This window comes from Zea mays, chromosome 5 (genome assembly GCF_902167145.1).
Source record: "Zea mays cultivar B73 chromosome 5, Zm-B73-REFERENCE-NAM-5.0, whole genome shotgun sequence".
NCBI classification, from domain to species: domain Eukaryota; kingdom Viridiplantae; phylum Streptophyta; class Magnoliopsida; order Poales; family Poaceae; genus Zea; species Zea mays.
The window spans coordinates 96,322,359-96,344,289 of NC_050100.1; positions in this window are offsets into that span (position 1 = coordinate 96,322,359).

Here is a 21,931-nt window from a genome sequence, read left to right on the forward strand (position 1 = left end):
GTCCCATTTAGTAATTTACAAGTACTTAGAATATAAATGTTAGAAGAATTAAATAAACAATTTTTAGTTATACGTATAAATTCTATTTAGAAAAGAAACGAGAAAACCAAAATAGTAGAATTTATAATAATGTTAAAATGACTAAACTAGGCACTCATACTTTTCTAATAAAGAAATTGATAGTTATATTGGTAAACATAGGTTTCTTACTAAAGAATTAGATAATTTGTTTCTAACTTTAAAATGACCTTTTTCATAGATATCATGTTTTTGATTTAATAATGTTCGTTATAGATGTTTAAGTACAACCGTATTAAATAGAAACTTAAAAGAATATGTAGACATATGTTTCTTAATAAAAATAGAAGATAAATATATGTCTAATTAATAGATTATTTATATTTTCTTAATTAAAAGATAACAAGGGTCATGTCTTATAACAAGGGTCATGACCTTTTTCATAGATATCATGTTTTTGATTTAATATTGTTATAACTTGTTTTATCATCTTGTAAACCCTTAATCTTAGACATATCACATATGACATTTTATAAAAGATTAAATTGGTGAACCTAATAATGGTATATTTTAATTAAGATATTTTAAGCTCATGTCTTGTTTTATAAAGTATATATCACACATTTTTTAAAAGAATACCTTTTTATTATAACCCGTGCGAGTAATGTTTTTGAAAAGCGAACACTCTTTTCGTTAGGCTTTCTTTTAGCTTTACGTATGATGAATGTTGTATGTTATTGAGTGGTGTTTGTTCTTCTTGTTTGTTTGTGTGATATTCAGTGGTTGATCTAGTAGTTAAGAATCAAGATCTATTCCTATCTGTGGAAGAACCTCAAGTTTTCTATAAGCAAGGCAAGTGAACTTCTCCCTCTGTATACTCTGTTTGACCCCAAACAATACATTTAATAAAGCTTATTCTTGGATATATATGCATAATTTGATGGGTTACCTATTTAGATACACCTAACCTTTCCAACCTTACTCCTTGTTTAAACCGGGATTATGATCTAATCAAGTAGCTATGCTATTGCTACAACTTTAAATTTATGCAGTCACTCTTGTATGATACTAATGTTCCAAATGGTAAGTTTACATTATTGTTGTTAACCCGATGGTTAAACAAGATTATTGCATATTAATTGGAACATGGAGTGACCACCCGGGAAAACAATGCTACCATGAGAACTATCATGGCTCTGGTCTTGGCTAAATAACTAGGGAAGTCTTATGTTGGGTGCTGGTCGTGATCGACCGGAACGGGGGCATCTGGCAAGCGCTTAAAGTTCTGGCTCAGGCAGATTGGATACGGGCATAGTTCCCAAAGCTTTACCCTGCAGTCTGGACTATAAGTTGGTTACGTTAGGTGTACCTTATGCAGTTGACCATTTCCAGCATTTGCATAATGAGGACTCTAGGGAAAAGCCTCGTAGTGAGACCCTAGCCATTCACCTCGGAAGTGAATACGGGTCTAGTTAACTGGGGCTAGAATGGAATCACGACTCATGGGTAAAGATGTGCCACCTCTGCAGAGTGTAAAACTGATATATCAACCGTGCTCATGGTTAAGAGTAGCCTGGACTCCTCACATGATAATTGAACTTGAAGATGGAAATAAATCGAGATCCGATGATCTGCCAATGGTTTGCTTAAGTGGTTTCACTTAAGTGTTTTTGATATACTCTTATATCTTTGTTTAATGGGAATACTTGGGATTCACACTTATTAGTAAGACAGGTATTGTTAATAAAATGTTGACCAACTAAAATGCTTACTGCTCAACCTTAGCCTCACCTTGTTAAACTTGCATTAATTTCCCCCACTTGCTGAGCCCTGACCATAAGTGAGCTCACCCTTGCTTAAATTTTGATCAGAAGTTTGCAGATGAAGTTATGATGCTGAGCTCCATGGATGCTAGTCTAGTGATACCCCCGGTCATCTTCCTGTGGATGGATGTCCATGTTTCGCTGTACTTTGATGAATAAAGGTTAAGACATTATGTCTGTTCGAAGTGTAATATGTTAATATAATCGTTATTTACGCTTTTATGCATTGTTCTTTTGATATATTACACTTGTGACGTCAACATATGTGTGGAAATAGATCCTGGCACACATATGCTATGCACTCGGCTCTGCCCTCGGAACCGGGTGTGACACCATATTTTATTATTTTGACCATAACATACAGTTCTATTGAAATAACAAGCATTACTTATAAGTTTTTTAGGAAAAATTATGAAGGCAAATTCATACCTTAAAGGTTTCCTTTCAACAATGTGGTAAAGCCTACCAGGTGCATAGAGGCGCCTTGGATCTCTCAACATCACACTTTCAGGTATCCAGGTGTCTATTAAGCACCTTCCACATAGAATGCATGGTAAGCTATATAAAGAGGACTACATCAGGTACCCTGAAAACAATCAGAGATCAGAAATCCCTACATTACCAGAAGAGTGACTTGAAGATGTCTTCCAAAGGAATGTCTATGCGAGGCAAAAAAATCATCCTGGTTCATCAGATAGGAATTTCAGAAAGATTCAACAACATATAACTAAAATTGCTACAGAAAGGGGGTATTTTAAATTGAATTCATGTGCACTCCAAAGATATCAAATCCAAAACAAAACTGAACACAGAAAAGGCATTATTCATTCAATCAACTTTAACAAATATGAGTATGTAATCAGGTAGGTCCATATCAGATATCACGAATAAGCTCACATGATGATGGACAAATTGATTAATACTTGTAACTCGTAATTCCCCCATAACAGGTTAGTCATTTTCGCTAATAATTGTAATCATCCTGGTTTGGGTGCTCGGTTTCGCACAGGAGGGGAAGAGGTGCAGTGGGCATACCTGTGCATGTGGCTAGGTCGGTGGCTGCGCTAGGTCAATCATGGCCACCAGAAAGAGAGGCACTGAGAAATAAAGAGAGGTGCGGCCATCATGGTTGGGTGGACGCGCATTGTGCCGATGCCGAGGTGGGCATGGCGGAGGGAGGCGACACGCGGGGAGGAGGATGTGGTGTCGGGCCAGCGCCGCCAGGCGGCACCACGCCCATCGGCTGTGCCAGGAGGGGAGATGAGGAGGTGGGAGGAGAAGTGGCAGCCATGGCACGGTGGGAGAGGAGGTGGAGGTTGGTCGGGGAGGCGAGGTCATGTGGAGGTGGCCGACTGGGAGAGAGGAGAGGCAGTAGCTTCCACGCGATCTGAGAGAATGGAGAGTGGGGTTTTACGAGAGAGCAAGGTAGACGTTGTGATGGGGAGGGTCTGCCAAACAGACAGACTATGGGTTCATTGAATTAAAGTTAAAGGTTTTTAAAAAAAATTATGACGTAAAATGACCGTCGAACTGTTAAAATTGGTGCTTTATAATAGTTGTTGGGGGCCTTCTTCTCCGCCGAAGGTCCTCTAAGCAAAAAACACCTTCGGCGGGACGATATGCAAGCAGATATGACATGAAGATATATGCCAAAGCTTCCATTGAGAGAGCTTCGGCATGATGGCATGCTTAAGACGAAGGATGGCACCGACTTAAAGAGGAAAAGTCCATGTAATCCCTGATAATTTGTACTATGATTATAATTAGTCATCAGGGGCATGAATGTAATTTTATTCGGGTTGTGTCCCGTGCCTATAAATAGATGAACAGTACACGCATACTGTTCACGCTGACTTGTAATCACTCGCGCGTCACTCCTGCTTTTTTACCTTCTGTCAAGCCGTAGGTACAAATGCAATTTAAATATCGTTGATGTTTATTCATGTCTATATAATAAGAATATGAGTAATTCGAGTAATCTAATGATTTGAATATTCCCTTCATGTTTCATATGTCTTTGTTTACATCCTTACTTATTGAAATGATGAAGGTACGTCCTTCATGACCTTCGTCCGAAGATCATTATATCCTAAGGGAGATAATGCTTTGAAGGACGAAGGCCTTTAACCATTAACACTTGTGTTTCCTTGTTCTTGATTCATAGCATTTGAGAACAAGTGATCAACATTGGTGCCCACCTCTGGTGAACTCACTTCCATTGTTGTGACGATGGCTTCGTACAACAACCAAGCCGAAGCACCCTCGGTCATGAAGCTGGTACTCCTAATCACAGGTGGTTCAAGCTTAGAGCCAGCCAACAAGAAGCAGAAGAAGGAAGCATAAAGAAGAGTGCAGAATGTTGGGGTGCAAGGACCCTTCATCAGATCTAAGTGGTCTCACATCCCAATTACCTTCTCCCAGGAAGATCTTCAGCTCAAAGATTATCCTCACGATGCCATGGTTATATCTTGTGTCATCAAGGGATTTCTAGTCCACAATGTTTTGGTTGACACAGGCAGTGCAGCAGACATCATCTTTGCAAAGTCTTTCAGACAGATGCAAGAGCCAGAAGACAAGATACATGATGCAACACACCCTCTTTGTGGCTTCGGAGGAAGACAGATTGTGGCACTTGGCAAAATAACAATGTCAGTTACCTTCGGTTATGTCCATAACACAAGAACTGAACAGGTTGTTTTTAACATTGTTGACATGGAGTATCCATACAATGCAATCATTGGTCGAGGGACGCTCAATGCCTTTGAAGCAATTCTTCATCCAGCATATTTATGCATGAAGATACCTTCGGAACAAGGGCCCATTGCTGTTCACGGGAGTCAGGAAGCTGCCAGGAAGGCCGAAGGGAGCTGGACGGATTCAAAGGCTATCCATAACATAGATGAAGCCAAAGCTTATCAGCAGTACAAGCACAAAAGAGAGAAGGCTGCTTCAGCGGACCAGCTGAAGCCTATGCTCCTGTGTGAAGACATAGCAGACCAAAAAGTACTGCTGGGATCTCAATTATCTGGTGAACAAGAAAAGACTTTGTTAAGGTTTTTGTTCAACAACAAAGATGTCTTTGCTTGGAAAACTAACGATCTCTGTGGTGTTAATAGAGATGTCATTGAGCATTCACTCAATGTGGATCCATCTTTCAGTCCAAGAAAGTAGAGACTTCGGAAAATGTCTGATGATAAAGCCGAAGGTGCTTGAAATGAAGTAAAGATACTTCTCAGTGCTGGTGTCATCATAGAAGTAACATATCTAGAGTGGCTAGCTAACACTGTTATGGTGAAGAAGGCTAATGGGAAATGGAGAATATGTATTGATTTCTCAGATCTCAACAAGGCATGTCCGAATGATGAGTTCCCTTTACCAAGAATAGACTCCCTTGTAGATGCAGCAGCTTCTTCAAAACTCATGAGCTTATTGGACTGCTACTCGGGCTATCACCAAATTTGGATGAAGAGAGAGGATGAGCCAAAGACAAGCTTCATAACTCCCAGTGCTACCTTCGGATGCCCGAGGGGCTCAAAAACGCTGGAGGAAGCTTCAGCAGAATGATTGCTAAGGTTCTTCACTCTCAAATAGACAGAAATGTGCTAACTTATGTTGATGACATTATAGTAAAAAGCACAAAACAAGAAAATCATGTTGCCGACTTGTAGGAGACATTTGCCAATTTCAGGCAAGCTGGTCTCAAGTTGAATCCAGAAAAGTGTGTTTTTGGAGTGAAGAAGGGCAAGTTTCTTGGTTGTCTGGTATCAACAAAGGGAATCGAAGCTAACCCAAGCAAGATCGAAGCTATCCTTCGGATGGAACCGCCAAATTCAAAGAAGGGGGCTCAACGGTTGATAGGAAGACTGGCATCAATGAATATATTTATATCAAGATAAGCAGAGAGAAACTTACCATTCTTTGAAATACTGAAGTCAGCCGAAGTATTTTAGTGGGGTCCGGCTCAACAAAAGGCCTTCGAAGAGTTAAAACAATATCTGATAGATTTGACAACTCTAACTCCACCTTCGTTAGGAACTCCGTTACTCCTGTATGTGGCTGCCTCACATTCTGCAGTCAGTGCGGCACTTGTACAGGAGAAGCAAGATGGCCAAGTAAAAATACAAGCACCGGTATACTTCGTCTCCGAGGTACTCAGTTTATCAAAGAAAAATTACACAGAATTGGAGAAAGTATTGTATGCTGTGTTGATGGCCTCCAGGAAGCTTCGGTATTACTTTCAAGCATATCATATAATAGTACCTTCATCACAACCTCTGAAGGACATAATGAGGAATAGAGAAGCTACAGGAAGGATTGGAAAATGGGCTGCAGAGCTTAATGAATTCACCATTGATTATGTACACATATCCTCAATTCAATCTCAGGCGTTGGCAGATTTCATTGCTGATTGGACGCCAGGGGCTCAGGGAGAAGAAGCAACAAAAGATGCCGAAGCCTAGACGGTATTCTGTGATGGTTCCTAGGGAACCTTCAGCGCAGGAGCGGCTGCTATTCTAGTAGCACCCTCTAAAGTCAGGACATGCTATGCAGTAAAGCTAGACTTTAGTTGTACAAATAATATTGCCGAGTACGAAGCTCTTCTATTAGGTCTTCGGAAGCTAAAGGCAATGAGAATAAGAAGGGCAATCCTCAAAACTGATTCTCAAGTTATTTCTGGCCATGTAGACAAAAGTAGCAAGGCAAGGGATCCGAAGCTTGAAAAATATTTGGATACAGTCCGAAGATTGGAAGCTTCTTTTGAAGGATTTTATGTAAAAAACATACCGAGGGGGGAAAATGAGCATGCGGATTTACTAGCTAAGTCAGCGGCATAGGGGCTCCCTTTGCCTTCGGAAGTGTTCTTTGAGACAATAAAAGCACCTTCAGTCGAACTTATGGAGAGGGCAGTGCTCGCAATATCACCTGTACATAGTGAAGATTGGAGGACTGAGATTATATCTTTCCTCCAAGGCAACTGTCTTTCGGATGACGAAGTTTATAATAAAAGTGTAATACTCAAAATGGTATACAAAGAATACAGAGAGGTCTCCTCAGTTTATGTGCTATATTTGCATCATGAAAAGAACATACCTATAATTAAGAGATGAACTAAAACGAATGGTAAAAAAACATGCCTCATATTGGAGTTTATATGTTTGTGCATTAATAAAATAATAATAAATACTAGAAGTTAAATCAAACCCTAACTTAAAATTAGGGTTTTTGGAAAGTAAGAAGACGAGAAAGGATATAAAATATAAATAATATAATTATATATCTAAAATTGGCATTCTTAATTTCACAAAAATAATAGAGAATAAATTTGGCACAAATTCGAATTTAAATTCAAATTCAAACTAAACTTAGAAATGAAGAAAATAGAAAGAAAAGATAAAAGAAAAAGAATAAAAGCCTCATGGGCCGCCATACCTCAATCTGGCCCATGTTACATTCCCCCTCCCGCGTGGCCCAACTGCGGAATCCCTGTGTGCGCTGCCGCTGCCGGTCGGGACCCACATGCCAGCGCCCTCTCTACTGCGCGCTAGCTCTGTGGCTACCGCGTGGGGCCCACTGGTCATCGGGTAAAGCCGCTGCGAACTCGTCTTCATCCTCCCATGAATAGCGTGGACTGCGCGCAACGGAAGTCGTGATCCGCCGTGGAATCCTCGCGCGCCAACCCCCACCTCGGCCACCATCCACTCCCCTATTTAATGTCTGGAGCCTGTCGCGTCGTCCCGAGCCCTGTATGCCCTAGCTCTACCGCTAAACCGAGAGGTGAAAGAGTGCGCCGCTGTTGTACGCCATTGTCGCGGTGATTCGCCTCGGCAAACTCCCCACCGCGCCACTGTCTCATGCCGTCTCGCCGCCAACCAGGAGTACCGGAGCGCGGAAAAGCCGTTCGTGCCTCGCCGAGGAGCGGGAGGCCGGGGAATTCCCCATCCACGCGCTCCGTCATCGCGGAGTCATCAAGCACCGCGAACCGACCCTCCGCCTCGACCATTGCCGGTGAGAACGCCTTCTCTAGTCTCGTCAGTGCCTAATCGAGATGTAGCACGAGTCCAATTAGAGAATGGGGGCGGGAATCGCGATACCGGTCAGCTCTAGCGAGGTTCAACAGTCGTGCCGCCGTCCTTGGCTGTGCACCGCCGGCGTCGACCACTATTTTGAGCACGGGATAGACCAGGGGGGTTGTGACCGTTGATCCATAGCGCGACGGTTGCGATTAGATCAAAGGGGTACCGGTTGGGTGGATTAGCCAGCGCCGTTGATCTAGATCTTTTTATATCAGAGCCGTTCATTACGACATCGGTGGTCCGCGCTGATCGCCGACCATCGCGCTCTGAAATCTGATCGGGGCCGTAGATTTCTAATCTAACAGCTAAGGACGCGCGTACCACTTCGTCGTGGCAATCTTTGTAAAGAACCCCCGTACTTTTTCGTAAATAACCCGCAGTCCATGGCCGATGTAGTCTGTGTATGTAGACTTTTACCCCGGGCCCCCTGCTGTTTTCAGATATTGAGGCCCGGTCCAGTGCAGTTTGAAATTGAATAAATAAATTGGAAAATAGATTCTTAATAGGAAAACAATTACTAGAACTTCAATAATTCATAGAAAATCCATATGATCTCCAAATTGGTCCATTTCAGTTCCTAATTTTTTGTAAAATTATTGTCTAACCATTAGTGCCACTGTTTTGCATGAAAGACATATTAAAATTTATCTATTACTTAATCTTGTATTAAATACATAAAACCTTCAGAAATTCATATCTTAAAATCTATAACTCCAAATTTAATGATTCCAGTTCCTATGACCTCATTTTAATGAGTAGATTTTTATTGTGTATTTTATTCACATGTTTGGTGCAAAGGTAATTTTTGCTATACTATGTATGTTTTGTGTTGATGCGAGTAGACGAGCAAGCCACTGTGAATTCTGAGGTTCAGCAAGTAGAAGTAGCTGAGCAGGAGCTCATTGAAGGCAAGTTGTGCCATTGATCACTTATGTTTTTCCAGCCATGTTCTTATTAATTATAATGATCTGCATAGGTTAATTTTGATGGGATCCAATATGTTACCCCAGTTTTGGCTATCTTTATACCTTGTCGCCACTGAATATTTTTTGGGTAGTACTTGCTATTGCTTATTGTGGTTTTGGGTATGAAGATACACTATTCTTAATTACATTTTTATTATCTTTTATTATTACTGTTCATGTTAAGATCTTTATGTTAATGGGAACATGGAGCGACCACCCGGGAAAACAGTGCTACCACAAGGGTTTAATGGGACGCCCTTGGCTGATTAACTAGGAAAGCTAGTGGATGTCTTCCTTACCCAAAAGAGGCAAGGGCAGTAGGGGAGTGGTCAGTGTAGGGAGGTCCTTGGGTTGATTTTGCTGCGATGGCGGTCAGGCGAGGGATTCCTGCACTGGAGCTTCCTATAAACTGTAGCGGGATTTCTGAAGCTAGTGGAACTTTGTAAAGGCCTCGTAGTGTTACCCTGCCTCGCCTCCTCGGTAGAGGTGTATGGAATTGGCCATCTCTTGGCAGATGGGTAACATGACTTATGGGTAAAGATGTGTAACCTCTGCAGAGTGTAAAACTGGTATACTAGCCGTGCTCACGGTTATGAGCAGCTCGGACCCTCACATAATTAATTTATGGAACTTAAATTTAATTTGACATTTGCATCGCATTTGGAATTATTTTACTATTACTTTATTTATTATTATTAAGGTTTGGTATTTACTTCCACTTAGTAATTGCTAATAAAATTTTGACCAACTTATAAAAGCAATGCTCAGCTTCAGCCTCTATTTTGTTAATCAGCCTTACACTTCACATGAACTCCCACCTTTGGTGAGTTCATGCACATTATTCCCCACGACTTGTTGAGCTATGAACGTATGTGAGCTCACTCTTGATGTCTCACACCCCCCCACAGGAGAAGAACATGTGGTCGAAGAGGAGCCACCTAACACTGAGGCCTTCGACTTGATTTAGGTGGCGTCTCCCAGTCAGCTTTCTGGCGCCAAGGATAGATTTTAGTTCCTGTTATATTCATCTTTTATTTTGTAAGACTTCTGCTATGTAATAAGTACTCTGATTTTATTGTGACATTTATCTCTATACACTCTGTTATTATATATGTTGTCTTCTTTGGCGCATGTATGAGATGCACCCGGCTTTGTTCCTTAAAACCGGGTGTGACAGAAGTGGTATCAGAGGAAATGTTGACTGTAGGACGAAACCTAGATAGAAATGGACAAAACCCTTACCTACTTACCTTCTTACCTTCTTCTGATTCATTCTATACTTACCTTACTCTGATTTTCTCTATACTTATCTTGATCCTGTCTCACCTTCTACTGTTCTACTCTGATGATTCTTACCTTTTCTACTCCGAGACAATATGGATTTCACACCTTGGAATCCTACATTTATGACCTTTTTAAGGGATAGAAGACATAAAAAAATTTAAAAATTATTTTCTCTATTAAGAATGTTGGTTGATTGTTCTGATGATCAATGCCTGATTTGCTTCTTTGATTGATTGAAATAGTATAGACGGGCATATTAGCATGTACCACCATAAGTTAATGAATTAGCTTTAGTAGGTGACACAGTTAGCTAATAAATCCCCCAAAGTAACATGCTTCATAATCACTGCCTTGTCTACAATCCTTTCTTTCGTCCCCTGTGTTTCTAACCCAGATGGGCTACCCCTATAGTGTTAGAAGAGAGCACTATAGACGTGATCCTTGGTATGTCGTGGTTAAGAAAGGTAAAGGAAGTTTATACACTGTGCTAAAGGAACCATAGAACTCACCAGTTCCAAAGGAGAAAGATTTGAAGTTGGAATTGCAGTAACTACCGCCACCAAACTAGCAGCATTCTTAGTCGATGGGAAGTTTGTTGGTGACAACATCCTTGTGGTTAAGGATTTTCTGGATGTCTTTCCAGAGGAGTTACCAGGGATGCCACCAGATACGGAAGTTGAGTTTGTCCTAGATCTCTTACCTAGAACTGTTCCTATTTCTAAACGGCCATATAGGATGTTTGTAGAAGAGTTAAAAGAACTCAAGAAGCACTTAACGGAGTTGCAAGAGGCTGGGTACATTCGTCCGAGTCTTCACCTTGGAGAGCACCGGTTTTGTTTGTACAGAAGAAAGATGAATTGCAAGGGATGTGCGTGGATTAAAGGTCCCTTAATGGTGTCACTATGAAGAACAAGTATCCATTACCCCGCATTGAAGATTTATTTGATCAGATGAGAGGTGCAAGGGTATTCTCGAAGATTGATCTCCGGTCGAGTTATCACCAAATGAAGATTAGGCCATCGGATATTCCCAAGACGACTTTCTCAACCCGATATGGATTATAATGAGTTCACTGTTATGTCGTTTGGATTAACTAATGCACCAGCTTATTTTATGGATTTGATGAATAAGGTGTTTATGGAGTATTTGGATAGATTTGTCGTGGTGTTCATCGATGATATTCTTATCTATTCTAAGAGTAAAGTGATCATGAGGAACGTCTAAGGTTGGTGCTACAAAAGCTAAGGGATAATCAATTCTACGCCAAGTATAGCAAATGCGAGTTTTGGATTGGTGAGGTGCCATTCCTTGGACATATCATTTCTAATGGAGGGATATCAATGGATCCTGCTAAAGTCAAGGAGATAATGGAATGAAGCGTGCCCACTACCGTCACTGAGATTCGGAGTTTCTTAGGGCTTACAGGATATTATCGGAGATTTATTGAAGGATTCTCTAAGATTGCCAAGCCTATGACCTCACTTCTGGAGAAGGGAAGAGAGTTTAAGTGGGACGAGAAGTGCCAAGAAAGCTTGGATCAATTAAAGAGATTGATGTCACCCTAGTGTTGGTTATGCTAGATCTACAGAACGAATTTGACCTTTATTGTGATGCATGTGGCTAAGGCTTTGGATGTGTGCTCATGCAAGAAGGACATGTGATTGCCTACGCGTCTCATCAGTTACGGAAACATGAATTGAACTATCCCACACATGACTTAGAACTGGCAGCCGTTGTGCATGCGCTTAAGATTTGGAGACATTATAACATGGGAACTAAGTGCCAAGTATACACGGATCATAAGAGTTTGAAGTACATATTCACTCAGAAGGATCTCAACCTTAGGCAACGTTGTTGGTTGGATCTTATTAAGGATTATGATTTGGAGATTTACTATCACCCAGGCAAGGCAAATTTGGTTGCAGATGCCTTGAGTTGGAAGGAGCACGTCCATTCCGCTATTGTTGTCCAGCTACCCGATGAATTAGCAAAAGATTTTGAGAGGCTCAACCTGGGAATTGTTACATATATGGAAGGAGTTACCATTGAGTTGGAACCTACCTTGGAGCAAGAAATTCGTAAAGGTCAGGTTGGTGATGCTAAAATTCAAGAGATTAAGGATCTGATTACGGAAGGTAGAGGCCCAGATTTCACGGAGGATGAGCAAGGCATAGTATGGTTTAAGAATTGGATCTATGTTCCTGATATCGATAGTCTTCAGGAAACCATATTGAAGGAGGCACATGAATCAGTTTATTCTATCCACCCTAGGAGTACTAAGATGTACCAGGACCTGAAGCAGAAGTATTGGTGGTGTGGACTAAAGAAGGATGTTGCTTCATATGTTGCACTTTGTGATGTTTGCCAGAGGGTGAAAGCAGAACATCAAAGACCTGCTGGTTTACTACACCCGCTTAAGATACCTGAGTGGAAATGGGAAGAGATTGGCATAGACTTCATTGTTGGACTACCCCGCACATCTGCTGGGTATGACTCTATATGGGTGATTGTGGATAGGCTAACTAAAGTAGCCCACTTTATTCCAGTAAAGACCACATATTCAGGAGCCAAGTTAGCAGAGTTGTATATGGGACGGATTGTATGCCTACATGGTGTGCCAAAGAAGATTGTGTCAGACCGGGGATCACAGTTTACTTCTCGGTATTGGAAGAAGTTGCACAAGTCCTTGGATACAAGATTGAATTTTAGTTCGGCTTACCATCCCCAGACTGATGGGCACACTGAGAGGACCAACCAAGTGCTAGAAGATATGTTAAGATCTTGTGCTCTTAAACATGGTGGAAGTTGGGATAAGAGTTTGCCTTATGCGGAGTTCTCTTATAATAATAGCTACCAGGCCAGTTTGAAGATGTCACCGTTTGAGGCTTTGTATGGCAAAAAAGTGTAGGATTCCACTGTATTGGGATCAAACTGGTGAAAGGCAGTTATTTGGACCAGAGATTATACAAGAAGCAGAGGAGCAAGTCCAGCAAATAAGGGAGAATTTGAGAACTGCACAGTCAAGGTAGAAAAGCTATGCTGATACCCGGAGAAGACTGCTCGAGTTTAAGGAGGGAGATTATGTCTATTTGAAGGTGTCACCACTCCGGGGTATGAGAAGATTTAAAGTCAAAGGAAAGTTGTCCCCTCGCTTCATTGGACCCTTCCTAATCTTAAAGCGAGTGGGAGAGGTGGCATACCAATTGGAGTACGTTACCAGATCATCTTGCGGATGTTCATGACGTCTTTCATGTATCTTAGCTGAAGAAATGTCTTAGGATACCTGAAGAGCAGCTACCAATGGAAGACCGTAGTGTTCAAGATGACCTGACTTATGCTGAGTACCCCATCAAGATTCTTGATACACTGACTCGTGTCACGAGAAATAAGGTTATAAAGATGTGCAAAGTGCAATGGAGTCACCACGGAGAAGATGAAGCTACTTGGGAGAGAGAAGAAGAGCTTCGCATAGATTTCCCCCATCTTTTCCCTAGATCTTCTTAAATCCCGAGGGCAAGATTCTTTGTAAGGGGGGTAGGATTTGTAATACTCAAAATGGTATACAAAGAATACAGAGAGGTCTCCTCAGTTTATGTGCTTTATTTGCATCATGAAAAGAACATACCTATAATTAAGAGATGAACTAAAACGAATGATAAAAAAACATGCCTCATATTGGAGTTTATATGTTTGTGCATTAATAAAATAATAATAAATACTAGAAGTTAAATCAAACCGTAACTTAAAATTAGGGTTTTTGGAAAGTAAGAAGAAGAGAAAGGATATAAAATATAAATAATATAATTATATATCTAAAATTGGCATTCTTAATTTCACAAAAATAATAGAGAATAAATTTGGCACAAATTCGAATTTAAATTCGAATTCAAACTAAACTTAGAAATGAAGAAAATAGAAAGAAAAGATAAAAGAAAAAGAATAAAAGCCTCATGGGCCGCCATACCTCAATCTGGCCCATGTTACATTCTCCCTCCCGCGCGGCCCAACTGTGGAATCCCTGTGTGCGCTGCCGCTGCTGGCCGGGACCCACATGCCAGCGCCCTCTCTACTGCGCGCTAGCTCTGTGGCTACCGCGTGGGGCCCAATGGTCATCAGGTAAAGTCCGCTGCGAACTCGTCTTCATCCTCCCGTGAATACCGCGGACTGTGTGCAATAGAAGCCGTGATCCTCCGTGGAATCCTCGCGCGCCAACCCCCACCTCGGCCACCATCCACGCCCCTATTTAATGCCTGGAGCCTGTCGCGCCGTCCCGAGCCCTGTACGCCCTAGCTCTACCGCTAAACCGAGAGGTGAAAGAGTGCGCCGCCACTGTATGCCATTGTCGTGGTGATTCGCCTCAGCAAACTCCCCACTGCGCCACTGTCTCGTGCCGTCTCGCCGCCAACCAGGAGTACTGGAGCGCGGAAAAGCCGTTCGTGCCTCGCCGAGGAGCGGGAGGCCGGGGAATTCCCCATCCACGCGCTCCGTCATCGCGGAGTCATCAAGCATCGCGAACCGACCCTCCGCCTCGACCATTGCCGGTGAGAACGCCTTCTCTAGTCTCGCTAGTGCCTAATCGAGATGTAGCACGAGTCCAATTAGAGAATGGGGGCGGGAATCGCGATACCGGTCAGCTCTGGCGAGGTTCAACAGTCGTGCCGCCATCCTTGGTTGTGCACCGCCGGCGTCGACCACTATTTTGAGCGCGGGATAGACCAGGGGGGTTGTGACCGTTGATCCATAGCGCGACGGTTGCGATTAGATCAAAGGGGTACCGGTTGGGTGGATTAGCCAGCGCCGTTGATCTAGATCCAACGGGCGTGGATAGATCTAGTCTTTTTATATCAGAGCCGTCCATTGCGACATCGGTGGTCCTCGCTGATCGCCTACCATCGCGCTCTGAAATCTGATCGAGGCCGTAGATTTCTAATCTAACAGTTAAGGACGCGTGTACCCCTTCGCCGTGGCAATCTTTGTAAAGAACCCATGTACTTTTTCGTAAATAACCCGCAGTCCATGGCCGCTGTAGTCTGTGTCTGCAGACTTTTACCCCGGGCCCCCTGCTGTTTTCAGATATTGAGGCCCGGTCCAGTGCAGTTTGAAATTGAATAAATAAATTGGAAAATAGATTCTTAATAGGAAAACAATTACTAGAACTTCAATAATTCATAGAAAATCCATATGATCTCCAAATTGGTCCATTTCAGTTCCTAATTTTTTGTAAAATTATTGTCTAATCATTAGTGCCACTGTTTTGGCATGAAAGACATATTAAAATTTATCTATTACTTAATCTTGTATTAAATACATAAAACCTTCAGAAATTCATATCTTAAAATCTATAACTCCAAATTTAATGATTCCAGTTCCTATGACCTCATTTTAATGAGTAGATTTTTATTGTGTATTTTATTCACATGTTTGGTGCAAAGTTAATTTTTGCTATACTATGTATGTTTTGTGTTGATGCGAGTAGACGAGCAAGCCACTGTGGATTCTGAGGTTCAGCAAGTAGAAGTAGCTGAGTAGGAGCTCATTGCAAGTTGTGCCCTTGATCACTTACGTTTTCCCAGCCATGTTCTTATTAATTATAATGATCTGCATAGGTTAATTTTGATGGGATCCAATATGTTACCCCAGTTTTGGCTATCTTTATACCTTGTCGCCACTGAATATTTTTTGGGTAGTACTTGCTATTGCTTATTGTGGTTTTGGGTATGAAGATACACTATTCATGATTACATTTTTATTATCTTTTATTATTACTATTCATGTTAAGATCATTATGTTAATGGGAACATGGAGCGACCACTCGGGAAAATAGTGCTACCACAAGGGTTTAATGGGACGCCCTTGGCTGATTAACTAGGAAAGCTAGTGGATGTCTTCCTTACCCGAAAGGGGCAAGGGCAGTAGGGGAGTGGTCAGTGTAGGGAGGTCCTTGGGTTGATTTTGCTGCGATGGCGGTCAGGCGAGGGATTCCTGCACTGGAGCTTCCTATAAACTGTAGCGGGATTTCTGAAGCTAGTGGAACTTTTAAAGGCCTCATAGTGTTACCCTGCCTCGCCTCCTCGGTAGAGGTGTATGGGATTGGCCATCTCTTGGCAGATGGATAACATGACTTGTGGGTAAAGATGTGCAACCTCTGCAGAGTGTAAAACTGGTATACTAGCCGTGCTTACGGTCATGAGCAGCTCGGACCCTCACATGATTAATTTATGGAACTTAAATTTAATTTGACATTTGCATCGCATTTGAGATTATTTTACTATTACTTTATTTATTATTATTAAGGTTTGGTATTTACTTACACTTAGTAATTGCTAATAAAATTTTGACCAACTTATAAAAGCAATGCTCAGCTTCAGCCTCTATTTTGTTGATCAGCCTTACACTTCACATGAACTCCCACCTTTGGTGAGTTCATGCACATTATTCCGCACGACTTGTTGAGCTATGAACGTATGTGAGCTCACTCTTGTTGTCTCACACCCCCCACAGGAGAAGAACAGGTGGTCGAAGAGGAGCCGCCTAACACTGAGGCCTTCGACTTGATTTAGGTGGCGTCTCCCAGTCAGCTTTCTGGCGCCAAGGATAGATTTTAGTTCCTACTATATTCATCTTTTATTTTGTAAGACTTCCGCTATGTAATAAGTATTCTGATTTTATTGTGACATTTATCTCTATACACTATGTTATTATATATGTTGTCTTCTTTGGCGCATGTATGAGATGCACCCGGCTTTGTTCCTTAAAACCGGGTGTGACAAAAAGAATGGAAGCAAGAACAAGACCATATGTGATCATAGAAGAGGAGTTATATAAATATGGAGTCTGTTCTCCATTACTCAAGTGTTTGTCCAGAACCGAAGGTTAAGAATTGATGAAGGAAATACATGCAGGATTATGTGGGTCTCATATTGGGTCTAGGCCTTTGCTGGGGAAGGTTTTGAGACAAGGATTTTACTGGCCGAAGGCAGCTTCAGATGCAGCAGACTTGGTTCAAAAATGTGAAAATTGCCAAAGATGTGCAAAAGACCAGAAACAACCTTCAACTTTAACTCAGCTAATACAGCCAACTTGGCCACTGCAAAGGTGGGGTTTGGATTTGTTAGGTCCACTTCCACCAGCACAAGGAAATTTGAAATATGTCGTCGTGGCAGTGAAATATTTCTCTAAGTGGATCGAAGCAAAGCCCTTAGCCACAATAACTTCAGCCACAGTACAGAAATTCTTTTGGCAAAATATTATTTGTCGCTATGGCGTGCCGAAGGCAATAACCGTTGGCAATGGAACTCAATTTGATGTTGAAACATTCAAAGATTTTTGTGACAAAATTGGTACAAAAATTCATTTTGCATCAGTAAGGCATCCAGAATCAAATGGGCTAGTAGAGAGAGCAAATGGAATTATAATGATAGGAATAATGAAGTTAATCTTCGATCAACCTAGAGGAAAGTGGCCAGATGAGTTGATCAAAGTGGTGTGGAGAATTGTCTCAAGGTCAACAGGTTTTACACCTTTCAAGCTCTTGTTCGGTGACGAAGCAATAACACCAGAAGAAGCAAAGCCAGGGTCAATAAGAACCACAGCCTCAGTGGAGGACGAAGCTGATTCTCAAATAACAAAAGACACTATAGAAGGGACCAGACTTCAGGCCATAGAACACATCAATAAGTATCAGGCTGAAACAATAAAATGGCGTGACAGGAAAGTTCGATTGAAAAATATCAAGTCAGGTCATTTGGTGCTTCGGAGAGTAGCCAACCCAGATACAGTAGGCAAGTTACATCTAAAATGGGAAGGTCCTTTTCTGGTAGTATCTTCGTCAAGACCCGGTTCTTACAGATTGAAGGATATGGACGGCAATAACATACCCAGATCTTGGAATGAGGATGAGCTTCAGCTGTACTATGTGTAATTGATGTAATCTTTTCTTTTTTTCCTGACACCCTTTTCCTTTCAAGAGGGGAGAAAGGTTTTTAATGGGGCCATAGTTTGTATTTTTCATTCTTATTTAGCCCCATGCAATACAAGGGCCAAAATCCCCCAAAGATGTAACATGTAATATCAGAACCTGCACCATCGAGTGTAAAAGAGAAACAGAGAAAAGCTCAAAAGACGTCCCTAAGGGGATGCAGAGTTGTAATCACCCCAAGGAGGATGAAGCTGCAAAAGTCGTTCCTAAGGGAGCGCAGGGTAAGCTCCGAAGCTGCAAAAGTCGTTCCTAAGGGAGCGCAGCGTAAGTTCGAAGCTCAAAAGTCGTTCCTAAGGGAATGCAGAGCCAAATACCACTGAAATATAAGGTGAAGAAGCTCCAAAGTCGTTCCTAAGGGGATGTAGAGCTTAAATGCCACCGAAATAGAAGGTAAGAAGCTCCAAAGTCGTTCCTAAGGGGATGCAGAGCTTAAATGCCACCGAAATAGAAGGTGAAGAAGCTCCAAAGTCGTTCCTAAGGGAATGAAGAGCTTAAAGAGTCCAAAGTCGTTCCTAAGGGGATGCAGAGTCTGGGTGTGGCTTTGTGTGTGTTTGGGACATTCATTTGCATATTACATTACATCATTCATTGCATTCATACAGACATTCATTTAGATATTCATAGGATCATCATCATCATGACATAAAGCACGAACAGAAATACTCCATCTTCGACGACAAAGTGCTTCAATGAATGAGAAGAAGCTTCGTTCCAAACATACAAGCATTTTATGCAAGGAAATGCTTCGATGTGTACGAAAAGAAGGGAAGGTGTTTTTCGCCTTAGGCTCAAAAGATACGAATTTCGTCCACAGCAAAGCAATTCGTACATGGATGAAAAGGTAAAGATATATTACAAGGTATGGACAGATATACACAGTACTGAGTTTAATTCTCGATTACAATTTTTGCAAAGATAATGCAAATATTTCCTAAGTTCTATACAGGAAGGCTTAAAGGGAAGCTTCATCTCAGCAACCTTCGGAATGTGCTTTGAGTCATCAACCTTCAGCACCGCTATCCTGCAGACAACAATGGTATAAGGTAAAAGTGATTATAAGAATCAAAGTAAGCAACAAGTATAAGTTTCGTACTGGTTTAAGCAGACTTCGAGCTTCATCTCCAGCCAACTCTCGTGCACCTTTAGCCCAAATCTGAGTGATGAATCTATTTCTGATGCTTCGGGCTTCACTAGGAATATCAATCAAATCTGATGGCAACAGGGTGAAGGTTGGTCTATTTACTGTCTTCGCATGCGTGCATCCGGCCTTCAAGAATGCAGCAGCTGTGACGCGAGAAGCTAGCAAAGCACAGAAGTCACCATGCCCAACTATCACTTCATCGAGTGCATCAACTTCATTTTCAATATGTTTGAAGATATTTGATATGTCTTCAGACGAAGGGGCAATATCTTCAGAGCTTGCCCCAACTGAGCTAAAGACCCCTTTTAACGTTGCACGCAGTGGCTGCCAAATCCAAACATGTATTTTGAAGGTCCTTCAAAGATTTCTACAGCTTTGTATTTTTACCAGCTTCGGCTTCATATTTTGCTTGCAGTTCTTTCTTCTCTTGTTCGAAGCTCTCTAAGTTTTCTTTTAAGGTTGTTTGACTCTGGCGAAGCTCCTCGCTTAATCTAGCATTTTTAGCTTGAATCTCTGCAAGCGAACCCTCTGTTGCTTGAAGCAGGAAGTCCTTCTTCTCTAGAGAAGCTTCACAATCCTTAATTTTACTCTCCAAGCCCTCGATTATGATTTCATTTTTCTTGTCCTCGAGGTCTTGTTGCATCCTCAATGCTTTACTTAGTAGCATACTCTGTGGAAATAAGCTGACATCAGAAAATTTTGATTCATCACAAAGATAACAGAAATTTAGGCAAAAAGAATTTTACCTTGAAATTGGAGTAAAACAGATTGCCGACAATATGTTATCGCCGGTAGCCGCTAATATCAGCCTGAAGCTTCGGGAAACCGACACTCTACGATAGAGTGCCGATTATTTTTACCCCGGCGCGATCGCGAATGCATCCTAAGGCTCCTTTGTCAAATCCACCAAAGAGCATAGCTCCAGGCTGGTAGCCACCGGATATCCCATATTCATGTAGCTCCTTCTTCTCAGCCTCGGACAATTCTTGACCCACCAGGTCCGAAGATCAAAGTCCTTTTCTTCTGAAGCAGCATCAGCAATCTTTTTTCCTTTGTCAGGCACTGCGGCCATGACCTTCTCTGTAGTCGCAGCTGTCTCTTCTGCAGCCATATCCGAAAGAAGTTTATCAATTCCTGATAGTGTACTTTCAAGATTGGCAGCTTCGGTGGCAGCTACAGCTTCGGCGGAGGTCTCAGCTTCGGCAGTGGCCTCGACACTTGCAACAGGCACGATTTTGGATGTCGAGGCCAGCGGTGGTATTCATTTAATGGCTTGCATAACATTAACGATTCTTTGTTTTTTCTGACCCTTAGTCTTCTCCTTTGCGGCTGAGGGTTGATCCTTCTTCTGTAAAAGTTTCATCAGTTCTGGTCCCAGATGACTTAGCAGCTTGATGGGTAAGGATTCAGTCATTACCTTTTGAATTTCTGCTATTTCAGCAGCTGCAGGTGTCAAAGGAGTCTCTTCTACTGCCTCAGTTATCTTTGGCTCTGGATCTTCAGCCTTCCTCTTCTTTGAAACTGCCGCCTTCGGCTCCGGAGTGGATTTTGTCTTCTTAGAAATTTTCTCATCTTCCTTAACCATTATGGTAGCTTGCCTGCTCAGAATGCTAACAATTCTTTTTCTTTTCACTCCTTCGGCACCTTTGTCAAGCCTTTCATAATCAGGGTATTCAAATTTCAAGGCATCCATTACCCGGTTCAATCTTCATTTCGGCCGGGTCCCGAAGGCTGCAGTCATCAGTTGATCTTCCTTTTTGGTGTAATTCCCAAGCATTTCGTTGCACATGGTCTCAATCATGTCTAGCCATTCTTTGCAAGGCTTCTTGAATTGTTTTTCAAATTTGAAACGGTAAGCAAGAGGAACAGGTTTATGCTTCTTCCCCACTTCTTTCCTCTTCGGCATTCCCTAGCCACTTGACGTCGGATATGTTATGTTTGCCAAGTATTCTTGTACCAAGTCCCTGGTACTGATCTGCTTAGCTACCACTCTAAATTCCACTTCAGCCAACTGACAGGGTGACCCCAGTTGCATATTGCATAAAGGCCTGGTCATTCCGAAGCTTAAACTTAGTGGACTCATAACCATGGTCATCAGCTTCTCCCTCTTTTTCTCGTCATTCTTCATATAGAACCACTCATTTTTCCAACCAGTCGGCAAAATTGTAACAGCCAAAATTTTCATGAAGGTCATCTGCCCTGGCCTTCGTCTGATAGTGCAGCTCGTGCACTCGGCAAAAAGCTTCAGCATCTGGGCTCATCTCTTGGCTTCGGAGGGCCCATATATAGACGTTGAGCCTAACAATAGCGTTGGGAGTCGGTTGATGAAGATATATTTCAAAGTTCTTTAAAACTACCCCTATCATCTCATTCAGGGGGAATCGCAGCCCTGCTCTGAAAAAGCTCTTGAAAACGATAACTTCATCCTTCTTTGGCTCTGGGATAGTCTCTTCTCCAGCAAATCGAATAAGTTTACTCTCATCCTCTCCAAAATAGCCCAATTTCATCATCATAGGCATGTCATCTTCCGTCACAGTAGAATTTTCAAAATCTAGATGACTAGGCTTCGTTGGGATCAGAATGTTGTAGTCTTCTTCACTCTCACCAACATTTTCACCCTCAACCACAGTTTGTTCAGCTTCGGCATT